This window comes from Mus pahari, chromosome 3, assembly GCF_900095145.1.
Source record: "Mus pahari chromosome 3, PAHARI_EIJ_v1.1, whole genome shotgun sequence".
Taxonomy (NCBI): Eukaryota; Metazoa; Chordata; class Mammalia; order Rodentia; family Muridae; genus Mus; species Mus pahari.
The window spans coordinates 53,840,135-53,852,446 of NC_034592.1; the positions used below are offsets into that span (position 1 = coordinate 53,840,135).

A 12,312-nucleotide genomic window follows, 5' to 3' on the forward strand; every position below is an offset into this window, starting at 1 on the left:
TCTCTCTCTCTCTCTCTCTCTCTCTCTCTCTCTCTCTCTCTCTCTTCCTTTCATTCTTTACTTCCCCTTTCTCTCCATCTTCTTTCTTTTAGGAAGTAGAGAACAATTATTGCCTGCTCTATTGTGTGTACATTTTATAGATGAGAAACTTCTGCTTCATACAGCTAAATAGGCAACATTAGGGGAAACAATAGTAAATGCAAATCACAACAAAACCAGGGATGTATTTAACGAATTCTGTAACTAAAATTCAAAACAGTGTAAAAACTACATTAGATGACATTATCTCAAGTCAGCTGATCAGCTAATATTTATGAAACATGTCTTTGTTCTCTAACTTCACCTAGAAAATTGAGGGCTCAACTTTATACTTTATAGGCTTGTGTGAGTAGTTGTTATAGCTCCAGAAAAAATGGCATTGAAACGTCTTAGGATTTGTTTTTTGTATCTCTGTCTTCATTGGATCAGCTATGAGATTCTTTAGAGGAAGGGATGTGTCCCCTAGGAACTTGAATAAAAAAAAAATGGCACCAGGTCAGAAGTAAATCAAGGCTTTGAAATATCTCTTACTATTTATATGCTGGAAATACCATCTCTAAATCCTGAAGCTCTGAAAAACTAAGGTCAGCCCTCCATCTCTAATTCCAAAGGTTTTGATTTTTTATTGGATATTTTATTTATTTATAGTTTAAATGCTGTTCTATTTCCCAATTTACTACGCCCTGAAACCCCTTATCCCATCCCCCTTCCTCCTGCTTCTATGAGACTGTGACCCAACCCACCCACTCCTGTCTCTCCACCCTCAAATTCCCCTACACTGTGGCATCAAGCCTTCACAGAACAAAGGGCCTCTTCTCCCATTGATGCCCGACAAGGCCATCCTCTGCTGCATGTACAGATGGAGCTATGGGTCCCTCTGTGTGTACTCCTTGGTTATTGGTTTAGAGGCTGGGAGCTCTGGCTAGTTGATATTGTTGTTCTTTCTATAAGGTTGCAAACCCCTTCAGCTCCTTCAGTACTTTAACTCCTCCATTTGGGACCCTGTGATCATTTCAATGGTTGGCTATGAGCATCCACCTCTTTCTACCAGAGCCTCTTGGGAGACAGCTATATCAGGCTCTTGTCAGCATTCACTTCTTTGCATCCACAATAGTGTCTGTGTTTGGTGACTGTATATGAGATGGATCCACAGGCGAGGCAGTCTTTGGATCCCTTTTCCTTCAGTCTTTATTCCACATGTTGTCTCCGTATTTGCTCCTATGAATATTTTGTTACACCTTCTAAGAAGGACTGAAACACCGACACTTTGATCTCCCTTCTTTTTGAGCTTCATGTGGTCTATGAATTGTATCTTGGGTATTCCGAGCTTTTCGGCTAATATCCACTTATGAGCGAATGCATACCATGTGTGTTATTTTGTGATTGGGTTACTTCACTCAGGATGATATTTTCTAATTCCACCCATTTGCCTAAAAATTTCATGAATTTATTGTTTTTAATAGCTAAGTACTACTCCATATTGAAACTAATAAAAGAGAAAGTGGGGAAGAGACTTAAATACATAGGAATAGCCAGAAATTTCTTGAACAGAATACCAATGACTTATGCTCTAAAATCAAGAATTGACAAATGGGACCTCATAAAATTGCAAAGCTTCTGTAAGACAAAGGACACTGACAATAGAAAAAAATGGCAAACTACAGATTGAGAAAAGATCTTTACTAATCCTACATCTGATAGAGGGCTAATATCCAATATAAAAAGAACTCAAGAAATTACACTCCAGAAAACCAAATAGCGATATTAAAAAATGGGTCACAGAGCTAAACACAGAATTCTCAACTGAGTAAACTCGAATGGTCAAGAAATGTTCAGCATCCTTAGTCATCAGGAAAGTGCAAATCAAAACAGCCCTGAGATTCCACCTCACACCAGTCAGAATGGCTAAGATCAAAAACTCAGATGATAGCAGATGCTGGTAAGGATATGGAGAAAGAGGAACTCTCCTCTATTGCTGGTGGGATTGCATGCTGGTACAACCACTCTGGAAATCAGTCTGGTGGCTCCTCAGAAAATTGGACATAGTATTACCTGAGGACCCAGATTTTCCATTCCTGGGAATATACCCAAAAGGTGTTCTAACATATATCAAGGACACATGCTCTACTATGTTCATAGCAGCCTTATTTATAATAGCCAGAAGATGGAAACAACCCAGATGTCCTTCAACAGAGGAATGCATACAGAAAATGTGTTACATTTACACAATGGAGATTTTTGTTTCTGTTTCCAAGATGTCTGAGTTCTTTTACTCAGATTTTAATATTTCATGAGTTCCTCTCATTTGACTTCCTTAAAATTTGCTCAGAGATCACATGGGAAACGCTTGTATTATTAGGGATTAGTCCTGAAGACTGTAGGTCAAGATGTGGTGCCCTTGGGGCTTACCAGAGGAGGAATCTGTGACCATGTAAGAATCATAAGGAATCTTATAGATGCCTCTACTATAATTATGTATCATGTGGCTTGAGATTGAGAAGCTGTGTCTGTGTTTGCAAGATTGCTCACATTTTATAATCTCAACACAGTAATTGCTTTAAAGCCTTTCCATGAATATATAAGTATCATATATATATAAGTATCAAAGAATGACCAGGAAACACACATAGCTTATTGTTAAAAACTGAGGAACATGAGAAGTAGAAATTGGGAGAAAAACAAATGTATGTGAAAATACTAAACAGGTTAATCATTAAATGCCTTTCTTCTAATCATTTATCATTTCATTGTGTATAAAATTTGTTTGGATTTGAAAGAGCATCTTCTGCATCCCACTCTGGCCTTGAATACACATTTTAGTTGAGGCTAACCTTGAACTCTTGATACATCTGCCTCGGATTCCTCTGTTCCTTAACTACAGCCTTGTACTACAGCATCAGCTTCTCTAATAGAATTATTTAGCAATATTTTTCAAATTACATACTTTTCTTAATATTAAATGTCTGAAACTTATATGAGATTTTTTTTCCAGCTTGTCACAAACAAGGAAGAGAAAAGAAATTACCCTTTGACATTTATACAGCACATTCTCTGGCTATGCATTGACTGTTATATTCCAAGTTGTCTATAACCTCAGGCAGTTTGGATTCGAGAGGCCATTTAAAAATTTTAAATTTACTGATCTTTTCTATTTGTTTGTATACACACATGTTGTAAACAAAAGCTCCTATGGATGCTTACTCTGGGGTGTTTTCTACAAAACCAGGGCAATAGAAAGTTACAGGATCGGTGAGCTACAGTATGGTACTGGTGATGGAACTGTGATCCACTGCAAAAGCAATAAATGCTCTTAACATCTGAGCCATCTCTCTTGCAGATTCAAGTAGCTATCCTGCCAAAATAATGTTAGACATGGCCTACATTTTCTGACCAGGCTTTGGGCAAAGAGAGACCAGAGAGAAGGCAATACTTGACTCAATATAGAAAGCTCATTATTCACTGGTAGACCTCTTACACAAAGCTAATTTTTAAACTAGACTTTTTATTACTTTATTCTTTCTTCACTTATTCTTTCAAATATTATGTTGGCTTTTTTCCCTCTTGATATTAAATACTACCCCCAGAATTGGGAATTTAGTAATTTAATTACATGGCTCATACTTAATTTTAATATAATTATATTCTTTCATCTCTTTAATCTTATAATGACTCCTCCCTCTTAGCAAGAATTTCAAGTAAATTAGTTCAAAACCCAAAAAGGCCTGAGAGATTTTGTAATCCTAGCTGGCTATGGAAAGTTTTAGTTTTTCTTTAAAAAGGGTTTTGTTCACAAAGGGGTTTTATTTAAAAGTGTTGTGGAGGAGTGGATGATGTTGATGGGCAAGAGGTTGATGTAAGATTAGACCATTTGTCATTCTTATTATTTAATTATTAGACTGATAACTAATATTTATTATTTGACTATTAGTCTCTTTTGCAATATAGTTCATATGTCAGACGCTGCCAGTCCCAGCTTGGACTTGCAAAGTGTATACATGGTGCTATTTGTTAAGTGTGCCCTGAATATCCCTCAATGGCAGCAACATTACCAGCACCTGTCTTCCCAGCTGGCCTTTGCTCACAGGAAAGAAAGTCACTTAACACCATTTGGCCTCCTGGACAGCTGTATATAAACTGCCTGAGGTTATAAAAGACCTAAATTCTGTTTTAAGAAAGTAACATCAAAACAGCAAAAATGGTCTTCAATGGCTGAGCCAAGTATGGGTTTGAAAACAATTGCTGTTTTGATTCTGTAAATGTGGAAATGTGCTGGCTTTGTTCAGTGGGAGCATGGTGTGTTTCCACTGGCCTGAATATTCCATTAGCGCCTCTTACATGCTGACAACGGTATCTACTCAGGTGAACTCCTGGCTTGGGAAAGAGTGGATTGCTCTGGTTACTGTGGTCTTCATTTAAACATGGATCTTATCTCAGCAACTGCTGTAATTCTTTCTTTTCTTTTTTGCCTATTTCAATTGTCTATTTTCCATAAGGAGTCAAGGTTTTTAGAGAAGGCCATTTCTCAGCTAACCCCTACTGTTCTTTGAACACACTATCTGTGTCACATTGTGGATTATGTTTCTTTCATAAACGTCCCTTATGTGACAGGGATGAAGAATTCGTTTCACTGGCCAGGAAAAGAGTAAATATTCCTTCTTAGAGAGCCCTGACTCACAGTCGTTCCAATCATTAAAGAATACAAGTGAGACTTTTGGTTTTTAATCAAGGTACACATTAATTACAACAAGACATACAGATTTTATATTGAATTATGATTCAATAAGTTTTGCTTACTGGATGTGTCTTTATAATCAGTATCCTGATCGAGATACAGCATTTTTCTATTGTTACCAAAAGTTCCCTTATGGTGCACCACTGTTAATCATGTATAGACATACATCTGCAAATTATTAGAGCTGATTTTTCCTTTCCTAGAAGTCCATAGAATGTAACCAAAGAGATACAGTTTTCAAAAATATGGGCCTGGCTTATTTCATTCAATTAAAGGTTCTTGGATTACCAATTAGATAATTTGATAGTTGTAGAATGAGATATTGCCTACATTAAGAATAATGGAGTCACAAACGAAAACCTGTACCAATACAGGCACTAAGATTCTGTTCACTCACCTTTAGAGGATTTTTGGTTATGCCTCTGCTGAGTTTCTGCTTACTTGCTGTTAAGAGTCCCAAATGTATGTATGTATGTATGTATGTATGTATGTATGTATGTATGTATGTATGTATCTATCTATCTATCTATCTATCTATCTATCTATCTATCTGTTTATTCTTAGAAGAATCATTTGGAAAAGTCACAAAACTCATATCTCTGCGCTACAAGCTCTCACAAAGAGATCATTTGAAAAAGCAAGCAGATTAGTATGTATGGTTTCCGATTTGGAAACAACCTGGGCATCTTTATATCTCCAAGTTTCTTCATAGCGACACTTTTTGTACACTCTGAATGGTTATGTAAGTATAACAGGTTGTAAAATTTTGGAGCTACAAAATTAGATGCTCCACTGCAAATCTCTCTTAAAACATATTTTTTACGACATAAATATTTAAGGCTATAAAGGGTGGGTTTGGCTTGAATTCCTAAGGAACGTCACAGAGCAGCTTAAGAGGCTTTCCAAGAATAGACTGTGGAAAATGGGTTCATCGAAGTGCACTAGAGCAGTGTGTGAGTGATGGCCAAGCCAGCTTTGTCGTTGTTGTTGTTGTTGCTGTTTGTTGTTGTTCCAAAAATGGACATATGGAATGTGTTTTGATATGGAAGAGTGTCTTAAGGAGCGGTCCAGTCACTCAGGTCAGCATTGTTACAGGGTTGGTGGAGTGTTTGGGATTCCACTAGAGAAGTTAGGTCAGTAAGAAGAATTTAGTAACCACAGTGTGTTAGTTTACCTCACAGATGCGTAAAATGACAAGTTAAATCTAAATGTGTATGTAGTGAGTGAACCATCCCCTAGAAGTGATGAAGATCCTTGGGTCATACATGACATAAAGAAAGAAAAGGGCTTTTGTTGTTCTTCTTGTTTTGTTTTTCAAGACATGTTTTTTTCTCTGTACCCTGGATGTCATGGAAATCACAATGTAGACCACATTGTCCTCAGATTCGGAGATCATTCTGCCTCTGCTGGAATTAAAGGCATAAACCATCACGGCCCAACAGAAAAGGCTTTTTAAGTGTTCTCCAGATGCAGATTTTGTTGTGGTGGTTGTTTTTTAAGACAGGGTTTCTCTGTATAGCCCTGGCTGTCCTGGAACTCACTTTGTAGATCAGGCTGGCCTCGAACTCAGAAATCTGCCTGCCTCTGCCTCCTGAGTGCTGGGATTAAAGGCGTGAACCACCACGCCCAGCTCAGATGCAGATTTTTGTACAACAGCTTGATGCAAGATATGTGGAAAATTTATTCAGTGTCAAAAAGAGAATCTGAACAACACACAGCCCAGTGTTTGTGTTTCTTATGTGTTTTCTCTTTCCCTTAGATCTGTTAGAGCCACGTCAAGGATTGCTGAGTCCAGGAGTGGAGAAAGGCTTACGTGAGAAAAGAGATTCTACTGTCAGAAGAATGCAAGAGATTTCATCATAGGTAACAGCTGACTCCTATCTTCAGTTTTGTGTTCTTCAAAAGTTAGTGAAACTTGCATACAGATGGATAATGTCCCAGGAAACATTAAGATGCTCAGGGTTTGGTTATAATATGTTTGCCTTCATGATGATCATCTTCACTGTGAAGTAGGTTCTGACTGACATCAGTACTCAGCAGATACCATCTTCATATTTGAATTAGGGTGACATGGTGAAGCAAGACTCCTTGCTAAGCAGTAAGCTAGCCACTTCAGGCATAATACAACAGTAGGAAGGACTGTGACTTTTTTTTTTTTTTTTTCATGTGATACCTAGGAGGCTGCTCACAAGGTCAGTCAAATGGCATCACCAGGAAGCTCCCGGGCTGACACTGTTCAACCTTAGTGCACTGGCATATGACAGAGAACTGGCAAGTTCTGTTGAAAAGCAGTTGACATTATGCTTTTTGAATACTTCACACATTTCCCTGATTTTTATAACCTTTCATAATAGGACTCTCGATTTAGACAGATGTATTATCCAAAAATTCTTTGGAGTTTCAATATTCCATAGAGTTAGTTGTATCTAACCATTGCCTCTAATCTTAATGTTATCTTGAGAAATTTGAGTTTAGTAATCCTCCCTTCATTGCAAGCGCATGCTCCGCTGGAGAGATCACGGGCATAGCTTCGTGCCTACAAGATCTCTTCTACTCTGGCTCTGAAATAGCTCCCAGCAAAGTCTGCCCTAAAGGTGATGAAGATATTCTGTTGTCTATCCTAGTTGTTGTTGTTGCTGTTGTTGTTGTTGTTGTTTTTAATCACTTCCACATTTAAGCTACTGTTGGTGAGTTATGACTCTGTTATCTTTGTAATCATTCAACAAAGGCTAGTGGTTTCAATGATGTGGGACACAATGCAAACCCTGACTGAATTCATTAGTATACAGAGCATCAGACTCATGGGACCTGAATACTGCTTCTTCTACCTTCTTAGCTTCCACTTAAGTAACAGGATCTGTCAACCGAGACACCCTGTGGTATTATCATGAAATATGGCAGAAAACGTCCTCATCACAAGTTAGAAGTTGTGGTATCTTAGCAATACTTTTACCTTACCTTGGTTTGCTTTACCAGATGCTGTGATTTTTGTTTTGTTTTGTTTCTTTCTTTACACAGGCTGTCTTTCATTTATGGCAGGTTTATGGTTAGAGAAAAGTTCATTTTGAAAATACAGAGAATTTCTGCATGCAGTCTTCCCCTATACATACAGTTTCCACTGTTATAGACATCCTATATTTATGTAATAACCTGTTATAATTGATGAATCCTTATTAATACATTCCTATTTTCACCATTATAAAAAGATTCCCCACTGGTATTCCTTTTCTGTAGGCTTGGAAAACTATGTAATCACATATTTGCATATTTGTATATATGCACTGCCTTAATGTTACCTGTTCCCCTTATTCACACCTCCCTTTCTTTGCTGATATTCTGGCAAGTTACAATATTTTCTGCCTTCCATAATATTTCCTCTTCCAGAATGTGATGTAACCTGCATCATACCACATGTAGGCTTTTCATACTGATTTCTTCCATTTGGCAAATGTGTGTGTATGCAATCATGTGTGTGCTTGTGTGTACCTGTTTGTGAGATCATAGTTGATTGCTTGACGTATTACAGTTTATCTATTCATCATTCATCTGCTCAAATTAACTTTAGCTTTAAAAGCTGCTAACTGGGCAGTGGTAGCATACGCCTTTAATCCTAGCGCTTGGGAGGCAGAGGCAGGCGGATCTCTGAGTTCAAGGCCAGCATGGTCTGCAGAGTGAGTTCCAGAACAGTCAGAGCTACACAGAGAAACCCTGTCTTGAAAACAACAACAACAACAAAAAACCAAAACAAAACAAAAACAAACAAACAAACAAACAAAAAAAACAAAAACAAAAAGAAAGAAAGAAAAAAGAAAAAAGATAGAAAACTGCTGAAAACATTGTTTTCAGACTTGTAAGTACAGGTTTTCAACTCAACTCACTCATATGTGTAACCAAGGAATATGATGACTAAATCATCTATTAATAAAGTATGATTTTTAAAAGAAATGACCAAACTACAGTTCAATGCAGCTGTCACATTTTATACTCCCACCAGGCTTGTGAGCATGTTCCTGCTGGTCCTGGTCCTTGCAGACCTTCCCTGTTGACTTTTAATTATGTGTCACCAATATAATGGAGACAGCATGCTTTTCCGCTGTCTGTTTGGAGAGACTTAGTTACACTTTAATTTTATTAAACAGAGACCTTGCTTACCTAGGAATCGCTGGACACCCAGCTGGTAGCATCTTCCTGAAGATTTCTTAGGGAATAACATTGATTAAGAATCTGAACTTTTTTCCTGGGCCTTGCCAGTTGTTGTAATTCTATTTTGTGAGGTGCATGTGTTTGTTATAACAGTTTGACGTATTGTTCATTGCCAGGATGGGCAAAGACTCTTTTAATAATAAATTATTGTAATTAAAATATGTACAGTTCATAACCAAAATATTCATTTTCTGTGGATCTTCATTAAAATAAATCATGCTCAATGCTGCTCAAGCCAGCTTTCTGCCATGAACAGCATTACATGCAATGCCATGCCTCTTAGAATAAACCCAGTCACACTATCTGGAAGATAAGTAGGACTGGGCATAGTTAATCCTCACATGGGAGACATCCAATTAGACTTACTTGTGTTTGCTATAGATAGCCCCAAACTTTCACTGATTCATCTATGAGATTTATACATTCATGATGGTGTGAAACTAAGTCACATCCATTTCTACATGCTCAGCAATTATAATTTTAATCTGAACACCTTTACATGGAGATGTTGAGAAAGTGAGAGACTTTTAAACAAAGTCTTTGAAACACACCCCACCCCTTGTTTTTCAAATGAGGAATCTAAATTTTTTGTAACCTCTGATCGGAGATGCCGCTAAGAATTCGAGGATGGGAAGAAGCGTAAGATCTTCACATCACTGTTTCCCATAGCAAGGAGAGAGCTAAGTAAAGGAAAAAGAGAACTCTGGGGGTTTGGGGGGGGATACACTGTTATTTATGATTCGAAGACAATATTGCTGTAAACCTGCATACAGTCAATCCCAGAGGGGGTTGAGCTTGCACCTGTAACTACAGATAAGTTCCTTTCCCAGAACAGTAGAGTAGAGGTACGAGTCATCTTAGTAACACACATAGGTCCTGAGTAACTCAGCCACGGGCTGCTCTTCTGTGGACCCGGTTTCATTGTTGGTCCCTTTGTGCTTTCATTCTTCTCATCCATGTTGTCCAGTGACAGCCCACCACTTTTACCACACATAGAACCTCTAACTGGGTGTCATCAAACATGTCCTAAATGTTAGAAATGTATAGCAACTTGTCAGAGTCCCCTGTGATGTGAAGTAATGACTCTGGATTTGATTGGTTCCCATCATTGGTTGAAAAGAACCTGGCACACTGTCTCACATTGGAAGTTTCTAAGAAAATAATTTAGAGCTTTCAGGAAGAAAATCAGCCAACAGTAAAGGAAAGGGATTAAAGGGAATGAACAGGAAATGCAATTAGCATGCTAATTAGCTAATTAAATGAGAACAAACCTGAACTGTATTATGCTCATGAAAAGGGAGAGGAGGTGGTAGGGTATAGAGAGAGATTATTAGGCTTGACTAGGTTATATTTACTATCACCCACTAGATGCTCATTTCTGCCCTAGGCCTTTAGATGTTAGTGATGCAATGCAAAACCTATTCTAACAGGCTTTTGTCTACAAAGATATTTGGTCTTCTTTAGAGTTCACACATTGATGTCTTGACTTTGGTCTACTCGATTAGGAGTTAGAAACTTGAGGTAGAAAGAAAGAAGAGTAAGTAAAGGATGTGAGAGTTAAGTCTTTTTGGCACAGAAGAGTAGCTTAGCACCTGAAACACGGTTCCTCTGATTTCAGCCTTCCTAACCCTAGAACCTGCAGAAAATAGATGTAGGCTCTTGAGAAGCCATCCACTTGTGTCAACAAGCAAATTAAATAATGACTAGGAAACGTTTGAAAGGTATGCGCTGTGTTGAAATCTGAGTGTTAAGTGCAAAAATTACAAATTTTAACAGTTCTGGAAATATATGTGAAATGAGCCATAGCTGAAAATGTTAAATATAGAGTTTTCACAGAGAAGCCTGAGCAGTTATTTAAACAGTGACATTTGAGCTATTGCTCATAGGAAGTGCACTCTAGGAGCAGGTAATGGAAAGACATAACCAAACACAGCACAGTAGCCTCTTGCCCAAGTCCCGCCTCAGCGTGAGGGTCCTGAGAGCTGCCCTGATTCAGTAAGGACTTGGAGTCAGTAGTGGATGCATGCTGTCAGTGCAAGGGTTCTCTCTTTGCCAGAGGATGCTCATCATTCTCCCTTCTTCTCATTCTTCATTCTGACCAGAGAGCCTGAACCTAGTATTTTATTTACTAAAGCTACATCATCAAGGCTTTAACCACTGTTAATTTTTTTTTTTTTTTTAGAAATCCTTTAATTTACATATATTTTAAGATTCCCAGATCATTAGTTTCAATGACCGCTTCCTGAAAACGGAAAGTAACACAAAGCAAAAGCACATTTCCATAGTTTTTACACAGCCTGTTCTTCACGGGTTGTTGGGCACAGCTCTTGCAGTTTCCTGGTACATCAGACAGTCTTAAGTAACTATTTTCATGTAACAACAGAAAGGGGACAGACTATTCCAGTTAAATTTCTTACAAAGTTTTAAAATGTGTGCCAGTAGAGTAGCGAACTCTCTCTAATATCTCTCTAGGCATTATTATCTCCAATCCTTCAAGTAGCTAGAAGAGCGAAGTACTAAATTTCTGTATGCTTGAACATCGTCTGTTTCATAGTTATTTCCTTATCCTATCAATTCTGTGGCTATGGACTCTCCTTCTGATACTATTTGTTCCTAGATCATACATAAGCCTTCCTCCTATGAAATAAGCCCATCTATCATCCAGCTGATTTCTATAACTTCCTTCTTTTCCTATCCATGTCTTTTCTTCTTGAGACCACTTTAAGTCTCTATTGTTGATGTCCCAAGCTTACCCTGGCTAATTAATGCAGCAGTCATTGACCTGGAGGATTCATGTGTCTCCTCATAGAATTCCAAGTTTGACCAAGTTTTGCAATGAGCAATTTCTACAAAGGGCCTTGTAGGCTTTTATGGCCTCTGTGGTTATGTTGTCTAGATCCTTTCCCCATGTCCCTAAAGGCCAAGCAGGATGTCTGTTCCTCATCCTCCACAGCCTCATGACCAAATCTATTCTTCATTCCTGAGAACCGCATCTATTTCTTTTATTGTGACATGATTTGCTCTAAGGAATGGCGGAAGTATATTTCCCAGAAAGAGATCAAAAAGAAAATACATAGTTGAGACAGCAGATCAATTTCAGGCAACAGCAGTCATCAGCCCACTTGGGGACCAACTGCCTGACAGTGCTCCCCAGGGCAGGAACTATGTCCCACCACACCACTCCTTAAGCAGCTATGCAGACCTGGCAGCTTCTACCACTTGGAAGGTTGGGGTAGCAGGTAAGTTCAAAACCAGCGGAGACTAAATAGTAGCGATATAGTGATCTTCAGGCCACTGTGTGCTACAGTGTGAGATGCATGTTGAGAAAAAAAGAAAGA

At 38.3% G+C, this 12,312-nt stretch overlaps 1 protein-coding gene across 6 annotated transcripts in view; it reads left to right on the plus strand.

The window, feature by feature from the left end:
• Positions 1 to 12,312, plus strand: part of B3galt1 (beta-1,3-galactosyltransferase 1) — a 548,045-nt gene that overhangs the window by 174,577 nt on the left and 361,156 nt on the right. For all 6 annotated transcript variants that reach the window (XM_029536530.1, XM_029536529.1, XM_029536527.1 and 3 more), the window contains exon 2: positions 6,531 to 6,634. The gene's annotated coding sequence lies outside the window, so the exon portion shown is untranslated. The remainder of the gene's footprint in view (positions 1 to 6,530; positions 6,635 to 12,312) is intronic.